The sequence below is a fragment of the Schistocerca americana genome, chromosome X (assembly GCF_021461395.2).
Source record: "Schistocerca americana isolate TAMUIC-IGC-003095 chromosome X, iqSchAmer2.1, whole genome shotgun sequence".
Classification (NCBI taxonomy): domain Eukaryota; kingdom Metazoa; phylum Arthropoda; class Insecta; order Orthoptera; family Acrididae; genus Schistocerca; species Schistocerca americana.
This window is the reverse complement of record NC_060130.1, coordinates 821,358,757-821,375,052: the sequence shown is the minus strand read 5'-3', so window position 1 is coordinate 821,375,052 and position 16,296 is coordinate 821,358,757.

The following is a 16,296-nucleotide window of genomic DNA, read 5'->3' as shown; positions in this document are numbered from 1 at the left end:
GAGAAAGGAACAGAAGAGAGAGCTAATGACGTATTACAATTATTAAGTATATGCATAGACTGAACTGACGAATGAAAGTTTGTACAAAGGCCAATATTGTAACTCAGGTCTGCGGCTTACTAGTCTGATGTGGTAACCACGATGCCACCCTGACACAGTGGGTTTGCACAACTGAAGCAGCTACCCCTGCACGCCTCCCACCTCGATCCAAATTCCCATTCACGCCTCAGCCCATTTGGTATTCCTCCCTAAACTCGAGCATCATTGAAGAGCCTTTCCAGTTGTATTAGAATCGAAAAAAATGGGGATTCCTGCCTGATACCGAGGCATAGGTGCTTCAATTCAATAAAACTGCATGGTTCCAGAGACCTCTTCAAGTCCTAAACAACTACGATGTATACATAAAGACTGAAGCGACGGATGAAAAATAACGACCGTGGATCAGAACCGTATATTGTTCTTACTGCCCACTTTTGTACAACCAACACTTTCTTTCTAAGAGATGAGTTACCCTATAAAATTATTTCATAATATATTACTGAATGATGCAAAACACGTCAGGTTGCTAATTCGTTTGTTTCCAAGAGTAACAATTATACGAACGTCAGAATTCGTTGACCTCAATAGTTTGAGCAGCTCAGAAAGCTGCTTCTTCCAGTTCAGATTTTCATCAATTGTACACTCAAAAATTTGAAACATTCTATTCTGTTTAATGACTGCTGTTCGTGTGCTACATCAAATGCTGGTATGACTCTGTCTATTAGACAGAACAGAATTGTATGTGTTTTCTCGAAGATCAGGGAAAGTCCTTTTTCAGAGAACCATTTAACAATTAAATGAAACTATACGGTTCCAGAGACTTTTTCAGATCTTAAACGCCTATGATGTATGTATGCAGCCTGAAGCAACGAAAGAAAATTTGTACCAAGGCCAGCGCCGGCCGAAGTGGCCGCGCGGTTCTGGCGCTGCAGTCTGGACCCGCGAGACCGCTACGGTCGCAGGTTCGAATCCTGCCTCGGGCATGGATGTGTGTGATGTCCTTAGGTTAGTTAGGTTTAACTAGTTCTAAGTTCTAGGGGACTAATGACCTCAGCAGTTGAGTCCCATAGTGCTCAGAGCCATTTGAACCATTTTTGAACCAAGGCCAGCGCTCGAAGCCACGTCTCCTGCCTAGTAGGCGGATGCGCAAACCACTATACCAACCTGATACAGCGGCGCGGCTTTGGCTGACTGCACCGAGTACACTAGCATGGCCCCATACTCGATCCAAATTCCCTCCCGGTTGTACACACTGATAAAAACTGGAACTGCAAGAAGCATCTTACTGAGTCGCTCAAACAATCAAGTTTAGCAGTTTTTGCCGTTCGTATAACTTCTACTCTTGGAAACAAACGAATCAACCTCCAGACGTATTTTGCACAGTTCTACTCAATAATGTATTATGAAATAATTTTATGGCGTAACTCATCACTTACAAAGAAAGTGTTGGTTGCACAAAAGCTAGCAGTAAGAATAATACGTGGCACTCATCCGCGGTCGTCACATAGACACCTCTTCGAGGAGTTAGGCATTTAACTGAGTCATCACAATTCATACATCCGCTGATGTAGTTCGTCATAAATAAGTCATCAGGAATTGAAAAGAACAGTGGAGTGCACATTTACAACCCTAGGCGAAAAATGACCTTTATTACCCATTATCAAAGCTGGCAGTAGCACAAAAGATGTCCAATATGCAACAGAAAAATTTTTGATCTTTTGCGAAATAACCTAAGGTGTCTGGCTGATACCAAAGCAAGTTTTAAATCAAACCTAAAACCGTTTCTTCTGGACAACTCTTTCTATTGCATGGACGAAATTTCATTTAAGAACTTGTAGCCTGTCAAAAAAACTTGTTTTTAAGTGTACATGAATGAGTGGAACTAAAAGATAATAAGTTCGTTGATGTTAACACTAATCACTTACACACTTCTTGTAAACTAATTCATCCCACATCATTTCGATTAAATAACTGTTCATATAATCTATGGAACATGTAACTAACTAACTAAAGCTGCCGCATATCCTGGGAAAAATGAGTTGTGAGAACTTCATTGCTAGAGGGGGCAGCGAAAAAGGGCTATGCGAAGAATTGCAAAAGCAAGACGTGTACCATTCCCTCGCTCAGGAGGTTCAGAGCTAGGTAGTAGATGGCAACGTATTCTGGTACAGCATTGGCGGCGACCTCTGGAAGCAGCGATGGCTCGATTTCCTGGTGGAACGATGCATAGAAGTATTTAGTTATGCCGTCGTTATTATTACTGTCGACTTTATACGCACGTATGAGAAGAACTGCCGTGCCGTTCATTCTTCTAACTTGCTAATTGTAGCTTTGACTTCGAACGGTACTTTGAATACATTGTATGGGTAGACGTAACAAGATATAGAGGTAAGGACTTCTTGTGTGATCACGGTAGGCATGAACAGCCTAGTACTGGTTGGAGAAGAGGACTTTCTGGAAGCGGTCGAGGTACCTCATGGTTTGCCTGCGTAAGGTGGCTTTTATATTATGCTCTCAATCTAAAAGTTGATCATTGCCATATTTTTTGACCAGGCTGTGAAGAATTTCCCTACATGTTTCTGTATGACTGTTCTTGTCAATCAAGGGTGTTGCAGTTCGTGCGGATGCCGACCTGTGGGTAAGATTGCACATTAGTGTATGTTCAAGAGTGCACCTCTGTGCTGCTGGCAGTTGTCTACAATCTGTGTGTTTCTGTCATCTTTGAGTATCAAGGTAACATCATCTGCATGGACGAATGTTTTAGACCACGTGTATCGATGTCAGATAGAGTATGGTGGAATGATCATAGCAAGGGTTCCAAGAAACTAGCGGGTAAAGGACGATCCTATCTCAGTCCTCTCTAAAAAGATATTCATGTCGCGATCATTTTTTATTTTTAAACTCTAAGACGTGCCACTGATACGTGAGGATATGAAGTAAGTAAAGATGGAGTGAAAGCCGAGAGCAGACATTTGTACAATAGCGAACCTTAATCTATTTCGTCATACGCTCTTGCTAAGCCTAAAGTTGCAGTGACAGTTGATTCGTTCACCTGTCAGGTTACGTATTTAAGGTCTCCGATTACGAGCTATAATGATAATCACTGATCGCCCGTCAATGGTGCTGTGTTGGTGCAGTCGGAGAACACACGATAAAAGAGATTTCATCCTATTGTTAGGAAATTTCCTATTGTTAGGAAAGCCTGCCAGCAAGCTGAAGTTAGACTTTAACAACATAATCGGCCACCGACCTTTTATGGCCACGGCTTTTGTCGTTTTGGGAATAAGTACTGTGGTTCCCTTAGTGGAATCTGCTGGTATGGTCGTACCCTGAAGCAGTTCGTTAATCATTTATATGGAGAAGTCGCCGAACAGATGTCAGAAGTGTACATGAATCTCTACCGGTAGTCTGTGCGCGCCAAGAGGTTTGCGCCGTGGTTCCGTTTTCAATGTTAAATGAAGTTCTTTTGTTGTTAATTCTGCGCTTAAAGTTCTATTTTGTTCGTCGGTGATTTAAGTGAATCGGTAAGGTGCTCCTCGCTATGCCTTGATGTGTGTGAGGTCTGACATTGTTTTCGAAAAGAAAGCAATGTAATGCTTTGTAATGAAAGCTTTCTTATCAGTCTGTCTACTGTGATGGGTGCCAATGTCATCACGTATAGTTGTGACTAATTTAGAGCAGGCAAGCTCAATCACGTGATTAATGGTTGAAAGCGTATACGTACGTATAGTCAGCGTAGTCCCCGGTACGAACTTTGAAACCGGTGGAGGGTTGGCATACTATACTAGTGATCGTTGATGTAATCCCTTTGGCTGCAGCTATATTTTGGATTGAACGTTCGGGTTCGGAATATTATAGACGCTTCACTAGAAAATAATACTTCTTACTCATACTATTCCACGTGGATTTAATGACTGCGTAGGTTTTTAAGCAGTTCATCAATTTCACATTAACGTACCTGGTCCACCAAAACATCCCTGACTGGAATTTGTTCGCGCGGCCGATGCCGATCGCCAAGTTTGTTCGAAATTAGCTTCAAAGTAAGTGTGCGCTATGTAATCTACCCCTTACTTCCTTCTTCCATCTATTATCCACAATTAATTAATAAGCAAAGTCTCTTATGTGAATTTAAGAGAAGCGAAGATTACAATAAAATTTCAAGTTTACTTAGCTTTCATGTTGAGATGGCTCCAGTTCTTCTTGTATAGGGATCTGATTCTTGAAGCTTAAAATCTAACATCAGGTCCTCGCGGTTGGTTTGAACTCAATAATTTCGAAGGTTGTTGTTATAGTTTTTTTACGCAAACACTTTTTCCACTGATTTTGTCACTTTTTAGTATATCATACAGTAGTTTGATTTTTCACATTAACAAAGCCGAAATTATATTGTTCGCACCTGTTATACAAAAATATGTCCGATTGCATTACAGCAAGCTTACGACTCTCTCACTCTGCGGATATAACAATATTCCAAAGGGTTTACAATTTTTTTAAGAAATAAATCCCTACTAGCTTTCGTTACACTATTAATTTCGGTTAATATTTCATAAATAATTCCAGAAATAAACCTAGTACAACGTTCTAAAACGAAATAATTTTAGCTGTACATTCAGAACTAGTACTTATCGATTACAGCATCGAAACTAAAATATTTTATAAAGTAATTCCTTTTCATAAGTTTTAGCTTGAAATATAACATGCTGTGTACAAAATTATATGACAGTTTTCAGGAAAACAACTGAGATAATACTGACCTGTCCAAAATTCGAAAAATAATACTGGTATTGACAACTACTGTTGAGGAAAAGTAATGCTAGAGGAGGATGTCCCGTTACAGCTAGGAGGCTGCGATTGGTGTGTCAGAGCCCTCGGCTTCTATACACTTCCTGAAGCAGGTGCAAAACACTATGATGTGGAAAAATGACAGGCCGCATCTCATAGTCAACGATGTCTGGCAGTAGTTCTATTTGAGCCTAGAATCTTTCATGACGGCTGACAGAAGTCGCTGTGTCATATGTGTAGACGACGGTATTTAATTTCAGTTGCTACCAGACATGTTCGGATTCCGTTTCCGCTACTACTGTACGAAAGTTCTCCGAAGAATTGCGGACTGGGATTTGGTCGTGTTTGGAGACCCCCAACTGAAATCTGCACCCAGAGTTATCGCTGCACGCAAATACGTGCAAAGCAACGCTATGTCCGTGTTAGAAGTCACGTCTTTCCGCTTCTCGACCCGTTCCCGAGGGAGAATAAACATTTCTCAGCTGCAGGACGTGGAACCGAGCGGCTGTTCCTGTCCCGGGGGAGGGAGTAGAGTCTGCGAGGTACACAGAATTCCTCGCCTCAACATGATCGTAGTGCCTGTGTCGGGTCCAATACCGATAACTGCGTCGTAGTTTGTCGCTGCTGCTAGTTTTCTATTGGAGGTTGCTTGAAGAAACATGGTATCTACATCAGTGGCATATTAAGCGCAAAATAAACTGGTATTGGCATGCGTATCCAAATACAGACTATGGCGCTGCGGACGGAACGCCTGTGTAGGACTAGTGTCTGGCGCAGTTGCTACATCGGTTACTGCTGCTACAATGGCTGGTTATCAAGATTTAAGTGAGTCTAAATGTGGTGTTATAGTCGGCGCACGAGCGATGGGACACAGTATCTCCGAGGTAACGATGAAGTGGGAATTTTCCCATACGACCATTTCACGAGTGTACCGTGAATATCAGGAATGCGGTAAAACATCAAATCTCCGACGTGGGCTTTCGGAGCCGAAGGCTCACTCTTGTAGCCTTGATGACTGAGTGATACAAAGCTTTACACCTCACCTGGGTCCGTCAACACCGACACTGGACTGTTGATGACTGGAAACATGATGCCTGATCGGACGAGTCTCGTTTCAAATTGTTTCCAGAGGATAGACGTATAAGCGTATGGAGACAACCTCATGAATCCATGGACCCTGATGTCAGCAGGGGACTATTAAAGCTGATGGGGGCTCTGTAATTGTATGGGGCGTGTGCAGTTGGAGTGATATGGGACCTCTGATACGTCTAGGTACGACTGTGACAGGTGACCCATCCATAACCATCCTGTCTGATCACCTGCATCCATTCATGGTCCAAATGGCTCTGAGCACAATGGGACTTAACATCTAAGGTCATCAGTCTCCTGGAACTTAGAACTACTTAAACCTAACTTACCTAAGGACATCACACACATCCATGCCCGAGGCAGAATTCGAACCTACGACTGTAGCGGTCGCGCGGTCCCAGAATGAAGCGCCTACAACCGCTCGCCCACACCAGCCGGCGCATCCATTCATGTCCATTGTGCTTTCCGATGGACTTCGGCAATTTCAGGAGGGCAACACGACACCCCACACGTCCAGAATTGCTACATAGTGGCTCCACGAACACTGCTCTGAGCTTAAACACTTCCGCTGGCCACCAAACTCTCCAGATATGAACATTATTGAGCATATCCGGGATGCCTTGCAACGTGCTGTTCAGAAGAGATCTCCACCCCGTCGTACTCTTAGGGCTTTGTGGACAGCTCTGCCGGATACATGGTGTCAGTTGCCTCCAGCACTACTTCAGAAGCCGGCCCCTGTGGCCGAGCTGTTCCAGGCCCTTCTGTCCGGAGCCGAGCTGCTACTACGGTCGCAGGTTCGAATCCTGCCTGGGGTATGGATGTGTTGATGCCCTTAGGTTAGTTAGGTTCAAGTAGTTCTAAGTCCATGGGACTGATGACCTCAAATGTTAAGTCCCATAGTGCTTAGAGCCATTTGAACCATTTGAACTACTTCAGACATTAGTCGAGTCCATGCCACGTCGTGTTGCGGCACTACTGGGTGCTCCCGGACGGGTCATTAAGCAGGTGTACCGGTTTCTTCAGTGTAAATATCGAGCTAAGCTTAATATGTCGTCATCAGATACTACCCGTCTGAGATGTAAGGTGATAAAATTTGCAGCTTTGCATGTGGAGTTTCAGTTAGTCCTCGGTATCTAGTGGCCTACGCTTCGAGACTGACTGACCTCCATCAGTTCTTCGTTCTGATGCAGAAGGGCGTTCTATGTACTGACTTGGCAGAAAATCCTAAGAAATTTTGGTCTTATATCAAAGCGGTAGGTGGATAAAAACAAAATGTCCATACACTCTGTGACCAAAATGATACTGAAACGATGGCAGACTAAAGGCCGAAATACCAAATGTCTTTCTCCAAAGCTGTTTCACAGAGGAAGACTGCACTGTAGTTCCTTTTCTAGATTACCGCACAAATGACAAAATGGTAGATATCGAAATAGACGACAGAGGGATAGAGAAACAATTAAAATTGCTCAAAAGAGGAAAGGCCGCTGGACCTGATGGGATACTAGTTCGATTTTACACAGAGTACGCGAAGGAACTTGCCCCCCTTCTTGCAGCGGTGTACCGTAGGTCTCTAGAAGAGCGTAGCGTTCCAAAGGATTGGAAAAGGGCACAGGTCATCCCCGTTTTCAAGAAGGGACGTCGAACAGATGTGCAGAACTATAGACCTATATCTCTAATGTCGATTAGTTGTAGAATTTTGGAACACGTATTATGTTCGAGTATAATGACTTTTCTGGAGACTATAAATCTACTCTGTAGGAATCAGCATGGGTTTCGAAAAAGACGATCGTGTGAAACCCAGCTCGCGCTATTCGTCCACGAGACTCAGAGGGCCATAGACACGGGTTCACAGGTAGATGCCGTGTTTCTTGACTTCCGCAAGGCGTTCGATACAGTTCCCCACAGTCGTTTAATGATCAAAGTAATAGCATATGGACTATCAGACCAATTGTGTGATTGGATTGAAGAGTTCCTAGATAACAGAACGCAGCATGTCATTCTCAATGGATAGAAGTCTTCCGAAGTAAGAGTGATTTCAGGTGTGCAGCAGGGGAGTGTCATAGGACCGTTTCTTTTCACAATACACACAAATGACCTTGTGGATGACATCGGAAGTTCACTGAGGCTTTTTGCAGATGATGCTGTGGTGTATCGAGAGGTTGTAACAATGGAAAATTGTACCGAAACGCAGGAGGATCTGCAGCGAATTGACGCATGGTACAGGGAATGGCAATTGAATCTCAATGTAGACAAGTGTAATGTGCTGCGAATACATAGAAAGATAGATACCTTATCATTTAGCTACAAAATAGCAGGTCAGCAACTGGAAGCAGTTAATTCCATAAATTATCTGGGAGTACGCATTAGGAGTGATTTAAACTGGAATGATCATATAAAGTTGTTCGTCGGTAAAGCAGATGCCAGACTGGGATTCATTGGAAGAATCCTAAGGAAATGCAATCCGAAAACAAAGGAAGTACGTTACAGTACGCTCGTTCGCCCACTGCTTGAATACTGCTCAGCAGTATGGGATCCGTACCAGATAGGGTTGATGGAAGAGATAGAGAAGATCCAACGGAGAGCAGCGCGCTTCGTTAGAGGATCATTTAGTAATCGCGAAAGCGTTACGGAGATGATAGATAAACTCCAGTGGAAGACTCTGCAGGAGAGACGCTCAGTAGCTCGGTACGGGCTTTTGTTGAAGTTTCGAGAACATACCTTCACCGAGGTGTCAAGCAGTATATTGCTCCCTCCTACGCGCATCTCGCGAAGAGACCATGAGGATAAAATCAGAGAGATTAGAGCCCACACAGAAGCATGCCGACAATCCTTCTTCCCACGAACGATACGAGATTGGAATAGAAGAGAGAACCGATAGAGGTACTCAGGGTACCCTCCGCCACACACCATCAGGTGGCTTGCGGAGTATGGATGTAGATGTAGATATCATGTGTCAGCTGCATCGAATTGGGGAGCTCTGTGACGTGTTCCTCATCATCAGTGTACATTTTCTTAGAATTTCTCTTGGTTCTGCGTTTACACCTTTTACGCTGCCTGTCTGTGGAATCCATGTCCTACTCGTGCAGTAAGGCCGATTTTTGAGGGTATTTCGGGATCCCCTGCTTCGTTCGTGAGTACGAGCCCTTTGTGCTGTAGAGAGTCGCGTTTGTGAGGGTGACTCATTAGGCCCGTCCGTTGCCGCTGAATCACGTGCCGCAAGGTCAAGCTCTGAAGAGGTCGACGTTTCCGATCAATGTAAATTTCGGCGCTCTCTCCTCTCCTTCGAGGTGCACGGAACTGGAGAAGTGGCGATCGCCGTCGATCTAATGAAGGGTGAACCGGCTGTCGTGGCAAGAGGGGGCTTGTTAAGTGCGTCTGTTCAGCTGGAGATGGGTTCTAGTCCCGACGTGGGTGCGTCCCGCTGCCGAGCTCCAATCGGCGCCGCTGAAACACGGTGGCTGTTAATTAAGCGGCCGCGTAGGAGTCTGCCTGCCAAGATCGATTATGTGCAGGGCTGTCCTCTTTTCGAGTATAATGAGAGCATCGCAACCATTTACAATCGAGAAAGAGGGTATATGTTTCGTTACACCTATTCGCGCAGCTCCCAAGCCATTATATTCATTGAAATGTTTTTTTCGTGGGCCTATTCTGCTGCTGTATTTGGAGAACGGTTTCTAAAGGAGCCAGAGCATGTTATATAGACTCATTGGATGTCTCAAGGCAAGATGTTTATCCTTACGGTGCGCAGACTCGTACCGACGTAAGCCACAGATATCTGGTACGCCTGTGCCATGGAAGTCACAAATCAGTCGCACCATGGAACCGGCATACCACTCGTGCACATATGCCATCGTTAATTGCTTTCACATACATTGCGTTTGCGAGAAAATCATATTGAAATCCGTACTCTTCGTGTTCATAAAGACCGAGTGTTTCGTCTAACCAGTCATCAGTGACATCGATACCGAGAAGTTCTTGCCTAATTGAAAACCCAAATGTAACTGTCGATTTCCCGGTGTCTGTTTGCTCGTTGTTGTTGACCAGCCGCGAGCCGCGTTGCACGAGGCCTGGACGTTGTTTACTTCATCCGTATCCGGTGGTGACCGGCAGTACACTGCGACGGAGGAGGCTACGTAAGATGAACATATACCTAATAAAGGGTGGAGAAAAATTGTGTCACGAAATTTCAACCGTGGATAGCTGATGCCAGTAGGAACCAAAACTGCTTACTTTGTATAGGTCGACAACGCACCATTTTTAAACTACGGAAACTTGGCTCCACGAGTTCCGATTGGCCGTGGGATTGCCCTGTTGCTGTTCGTCGGTTGACGAACAGCGCTGTGGTTGTCGGAGCGCGTGGTGCCAAGTTTCCGTAGTTTAAAAATTGTGTGTTGTCGACCTACACAACATCAGTAATTTTTGTTCCTACGGTCATCAGCTATCCAGGGTTAAAATTTGGTGATACAATTTTTCTCCACCCTTTACGTAACCACAATCTTAGAATATCATCCATCAGGAAGTGCTGAATGCCGGCCGCAGTAGTCTAGCGGTTCTAGGCGCTCAGTCCGGAACCGCGCGACTGCTACGGTCGCAGGTTCGACTCCTGCCTCGGGCATGGATGTGTGTGATGTCCTTAGGTTAGTTAGGTTTAAGTAGTTCTAAGTTCTAGGGGACTGATGACCACAGATGTTAAGTCCCATAGTGCTTAGAGCCATTTGAACCATTTGGAGTGCTGAATGTAACCCATGGATGAATTTAGAACATCTGCGTCGCATGTTAATTGTTTACTCACGCTTCAGTTTTTCCTTTACCTCTACATCTACGTCACACCCAACAAGCCATCTCACGGAGTGGGGCGGAGGGTACTTTTGGGACGACTAACTGATCCCCTCTACCCTGTTCCACTCGCGAATAGCATATGGGAAGAATGATTATAGGTAGGCCTCTGTACTGGCTCTAATTTCTCGAATTTTCTCATCTTGGTCATTAGGCGAGATGTATGTGGCAGGAAGAACTAGAGGTGTTCAATAAGTCATGCAACACATTCTTTTCTCGCCCAGTTTAGGTTGAAAAATTGCGGAATTTGTGTGGAACATCGTGGAATATTCACGCTTCAGGCCCTGTAGTTTCATGATATCCAAGTAGGCGGTGGCGCAATACGTAGCCTTAAATGTCGTTTGTAACGGAGGTGCGTTCGAGCCACAGAGCTATCACCGTGCTGGCGGAAAACCAGAGCATTGCAGATATTCGTAGGCGCTTGCAGAATATCTGCTGATACCTGGCAGTGAACAAAAATACGTTGAGTCGTTGGGAGGGCGTTTATCATCACTGCAACAAGGTAGCGCAAACCTGTCCGACATACCGTGTGCTTGCCAGCTGCACACGACTGTCACTCCTGCAGTGTTGGAACGTGCGGACACTCTCATTGTGGGTAATCCACAGGTCACAAACAAACACCTCGCTGCTCAACTGGAAGCCGTACGTGAACGATGGGGAGGTTATTGATGTAGCAAGACGTGGGCTCCGACGCGACCGTAGAGCGATATCGTGCGGGCATGCAGGCCCTCCGAGTAAGACAGCGTAAGGCCGTCGCATCGAACTGATATTATGTTGAAAAATAGGACTTTGTAGCCAAAAGTATGGGGAATAATATGGTGTGTTGTAATCCTGAATGAAACCAACCTGCTTTCAGAAACAAAATGTGGTACATTGCTTATTGAACGTCGCTTGTAATATGGTGTCTAATTCTTCCCGGATAACGCTCTCTCGAAATTTCAGTAGTAAACCTCTCCGTGATACACAACGTCTCTCTTGTAACGTCTGCCAATGGAGTTTGTTGAGCACCTCGGTAACGCTCTCGCGCCGAGTAAGCGATCCCGTGACAAAAGGCGCCAATCTTTGTAGAATCTTCTCTAACATTAACACTAACAAGTGTTGTTTCTGGCTACTTCTCACAACACTGAGAGGTGTGGGCTAGGTTAAAACGAAGCCTGAAAAGTCCATGGTCCGAGAGAGATCCGATACCGCGACCTGTCAGCTTCCACACACACTGTTAACCGCTTTTGTTTTAATCTCATTTTGTTCGAAGAGGTTGAAAGCAATCGGGGCAGACGTCTCATGACACCCTTCAAATTCATCGTTGATTCATTCACTCAGTTTTTTTTTTTTTATTACATAGGGTAGCCAAACCTCAGGCCAAAAACGCTGAGCTACCGTGGCGGCTGGCGCTAGACCACCAGGACCTACACGTTTACGGAGAGTTCGTCTACAAGTTTAGTTGAGTTAATCTGCGAGTATCAATCTGTGACACATATGGACACATTTTTTGCGTGCATTTATTCAGTAGAGTACATTAAATTCAACGCCAGGGGATCGTAGAACCTAGTATTTGGCATAAATTTCAAATTCCCGAGAGAAAGGGATTTTAACAGACAGACGCAGAGATAGACGGGCAGCAAATGACAAAAAGTATGTGATGTAATAACAAATTAACAATTTTCGAATTTTTCTATTTTTGTATTGTATGTCCTTGCTTTTTGTCAAAGAAATTTCGTGATTCTAAGTCAACGGAAAGTACTCTATACATTTTGATGAGTGAGTTTGAGAGTGTTGAAATACGTGACATAAATGGTCGTAGCTTCTGACTGCATTGTTTGGAAGCTTAAATTTTTTACGTCGCCGAGGGACCGTGGACGTCACTATGTGACATAATTTTTAACTCTGTACCTGTACCGTACCTGGAAAAGTGTTTCTTAACAGATTGACACGCCAACAGACAGAGAGACGGACAGCGAAGTGATCCTGTAAAGGTTCCGTTTTTACCGACTGAGGCATGGAACCTTAGAGATGAAATAACATGAAACGCAGCCACTCTGTGGTGGTTACATGGGAACGGAAGGCCTGGATCAGGCAAACTGAACACCATCCACTGTGACAAAAGATGTTATTGTTCTGTGGTGTGGCATTAACAGATAAATAACCTCCGAAATACGTATTTGAATAGACAAAAATAAAAAAAAAATCAGTTTTTAAGGGGCAAACCACCTTAGGAGGCTGTTTGACACTTATTTTTTGGGATTTTTTGGGCGGGAAGAATTAATTACAATTTAATCAGATTTTGACATCATTTCATTCATATGTTGAACTGTTTTTGTGAATTTTTTGAATAATTTCAGCCAAAAATATAGAAGTTACGCTGTGATGTCTGCTGAAGGTTGTCAGTATAGTACTCTTATTGCGTGCAGAGTAGCCATTCCGATTTTCATCTGTAATCAGAAACATTCTGATTTTACATTAATATCTTATTTTCTAAGAATATGAAACTCAAAGCAGGTGAAAATACTGAAAATTAAAAATTTTGTAGGCGTTGGAACAATTTACTTCTATTCGCACGATTTTTTTCTCTAATTATACAAAACAAAATCCTTAAAATTATGACGTCATCTCACAAGTTGGTTGATATAATTCGTAATTTTATAAAGGATCATACTATCAAGTTTCACAATGATCAGTTCTAAACTTTTTGAGTTAGACTGTACGCAAATGTGAAAAAAGTCATTTCTATATAAACGCGTTTGAAAAATAAAGTCTCGGAAACTAGAAATTCAAGGAAGTTAACAATAATGTAAAATGGTTACCGATTAATCTGTGATTCCAGCACCATATATTAATCCTTCTTCTACCTCATAGGTTTCGTTTTGAGCTTGCAGCAGTGCTTTCCGAACTTTCCGACCTTCCTTCGATTCCAAGGAACTACGTCGATTCTGCCGGCTCACGCGCTGGTTATACATTTGTTCGGCATAATTGAAGCTTTGCGTGCCTGCTACAATTCCTGACTCGTTTAAGACCATCAAAACGGATGAATTTCCTTCATTCAATAAGCCCGCTGCTAAATACGACGCCAATTCAACGACTTTTAGTCCGGAGTGCAAGGCCTTAGGAGCTAATCGCCAAATAGTGGAATTAAAACTTTCATTTGCATCTTGTGTGTGGCCACACTAGTCCTACTTGGTAAGGATCCCATACTGATGAACAGTACTCAAGAATCGGTCGAACAAGCGTCTTAGAAGCCACTTCCTTTTTGGGTGAGATACAGTTCCTTAATATTATTCCTATGAATCTCACCCTGCCATCTTCTTTTCCTACTATTTGTTTTATGTGGCCATTCCACTCAAGGTCGCTCTGGACAGTTACTTCTGTATATTTTGTGGTAGCTACTGTTTCCAGCAGTTTCTCATCAATAGAGTTGCTATAGAGCAATGGCTTTCTTTTCCTATGTACGTGACATTTATTTATGTTTATAGTCAATTGCCAGAGCCTGCACCAGTCATCAACCCTCTGCATGTCATAGTGCAAATCGATACTGCCTTATGGCGCTGCAGACAACCACATCATCCACGAACAGTCTTGAAGAGAATCTGACGGTTTCTACTATATCATTTATATACACTGTAAACAGTAACGGTCGTATTACGCTTCCTTGAAGTACTTCCGAAATTACCTGTACATCTGTTGATTTTGTTCCGTTAAGAGCGACATGTTGAGTTCTGTCTGCAAGGAAGTCTTGAATCCAGTCACAGATCTGGTCTGACATTCGATAAGCTCATTTTTTTCGCTAAACAGCAGTGTGGGACCGTGTCAAATGCCATCCTGAAGTCAAGGAACACGGAATCAATCTGAGCGCACTATGGATCTCATGGAGGAATAGAACGAGCTGAGTTTCTCAAGATTTTTGTTTGTGGAACCCATGTTGATTTTCATAGACGACATTTCAGGTCCCCAATAACGTCATAATTCTTGATCATAAAATATGTAATTCTACACCAGACTGACATCAGTGATATAAGTCAATAATTGTGTGAAACTGTCCTATGCCCCTCTCGAAAACAGAAATGATCTGTGCTTTTTTTCCGGTAGCTAGGTAACCTTTATTGCTCAAGCGACCCACTATATTGCTGCTAGAAGGGGAACAAGTTCTTTCTTATAATCTTTGTAGAATCTAATAGGTATCTCATCTGGTCCTGATGTGTTTCCACTACTAAGTGACTGTAGTTACTTTTCTGTTTCGCGATCGATTATCTCAGCATCTGTCATTTCGACGTACGTACGGCGATTGAAACGAGGGACTGTGTTACAGTATCCCGCGGTAAAAGAAGAGTTACTAGACCGAATTCAGTATTTCGGTCTTCTCTCTTTTATAGTCTGTGAGTGAATGAGTAGATGATTTCGAGCCACTTACTGATTTTATGTACTACTAAAACTTCTTAACCCTTTTACTCACATCGGTTGACACAATTTTACTTTCAAATATCATTGACCGCTTCTCTCATGGCTCTCTTTACACTCATTTTCGCCATGTTCGGCTTTTGTTTGTCAGCTATGTTTTGACTTGTCTCGAACTCCCTTTCATTAGAGAATATTTTGCTAACACGGCACTTAAACCGCTATGGATCTTTCGCATACCTTAAGATCTCGCTCGGAACATACTTGTCTAAAGCATATTGAACGATGGTTCTGATGTTTTCCAGTTGTCTCTACATCTTCGTCCACATCACTGAATACGCGATGGTGACTACTCAGATACTCTGCAGTTTGTATCCTTTCTCTCTGATAAGCACTTACTACCTTTCTTAACATTCATTGTAAAACATGTCGTCATAGTTGCTATCAACCCCTTATGGACGGCCGGAGTGGCCTTGCGGTTCTGGGAGCTACAGTCTGGAACCGAGCGACCGCTACGGTCGCAGGTTCGAATCCTGCCTTGGACATGGATGTGTGTGATGTCCTTAGGATAGTTAGGTTTAATTAGTTCTAAGTTCTAGGCGACTGATGACCTCAGAAGTTAATTCGCATAGTGCTCAGAGCCTTTTGAACCATTTTTTGAACCACTTATGATCACTGATACCTTCCTATAAGTCAGCTCGATTCTAATACTCTAAGTGATACTAAAAAAAGGCAGATATTATCCACATTAAATTTTAAGGCTGCGTTTTATGTTCTGAATGAAAGATTTGAGACTATTGAAGACGAGAAAACTTTTGGAATATCTTTGGACACTAAATTAAAAAAAAATGTTGAAGAAGTCACAAATTGTATAACTGCAGTAGAAATACAGGGGTTCCACAAAAAATTGGTACTGTTATGGGAAATAATTTTTCCAAGTTTATGAGTATGACATTAAGCAGACGGTTCAAATGGCTCTGAGCACTATGGGACTTAACTGCTGTGGTCATCAGTCCCCTAGAACTTAGAACTACTTAAACCTAACTAACCTAAGGACATCACACACATCCATGCCCGAGGCAGGATTCGAACCTGCGACCGTAGCGATCGCGCTGTTCCAGACTGTAGCGCCTAGAACCGCTTGGTCACTCCGGCCGGCCTTAA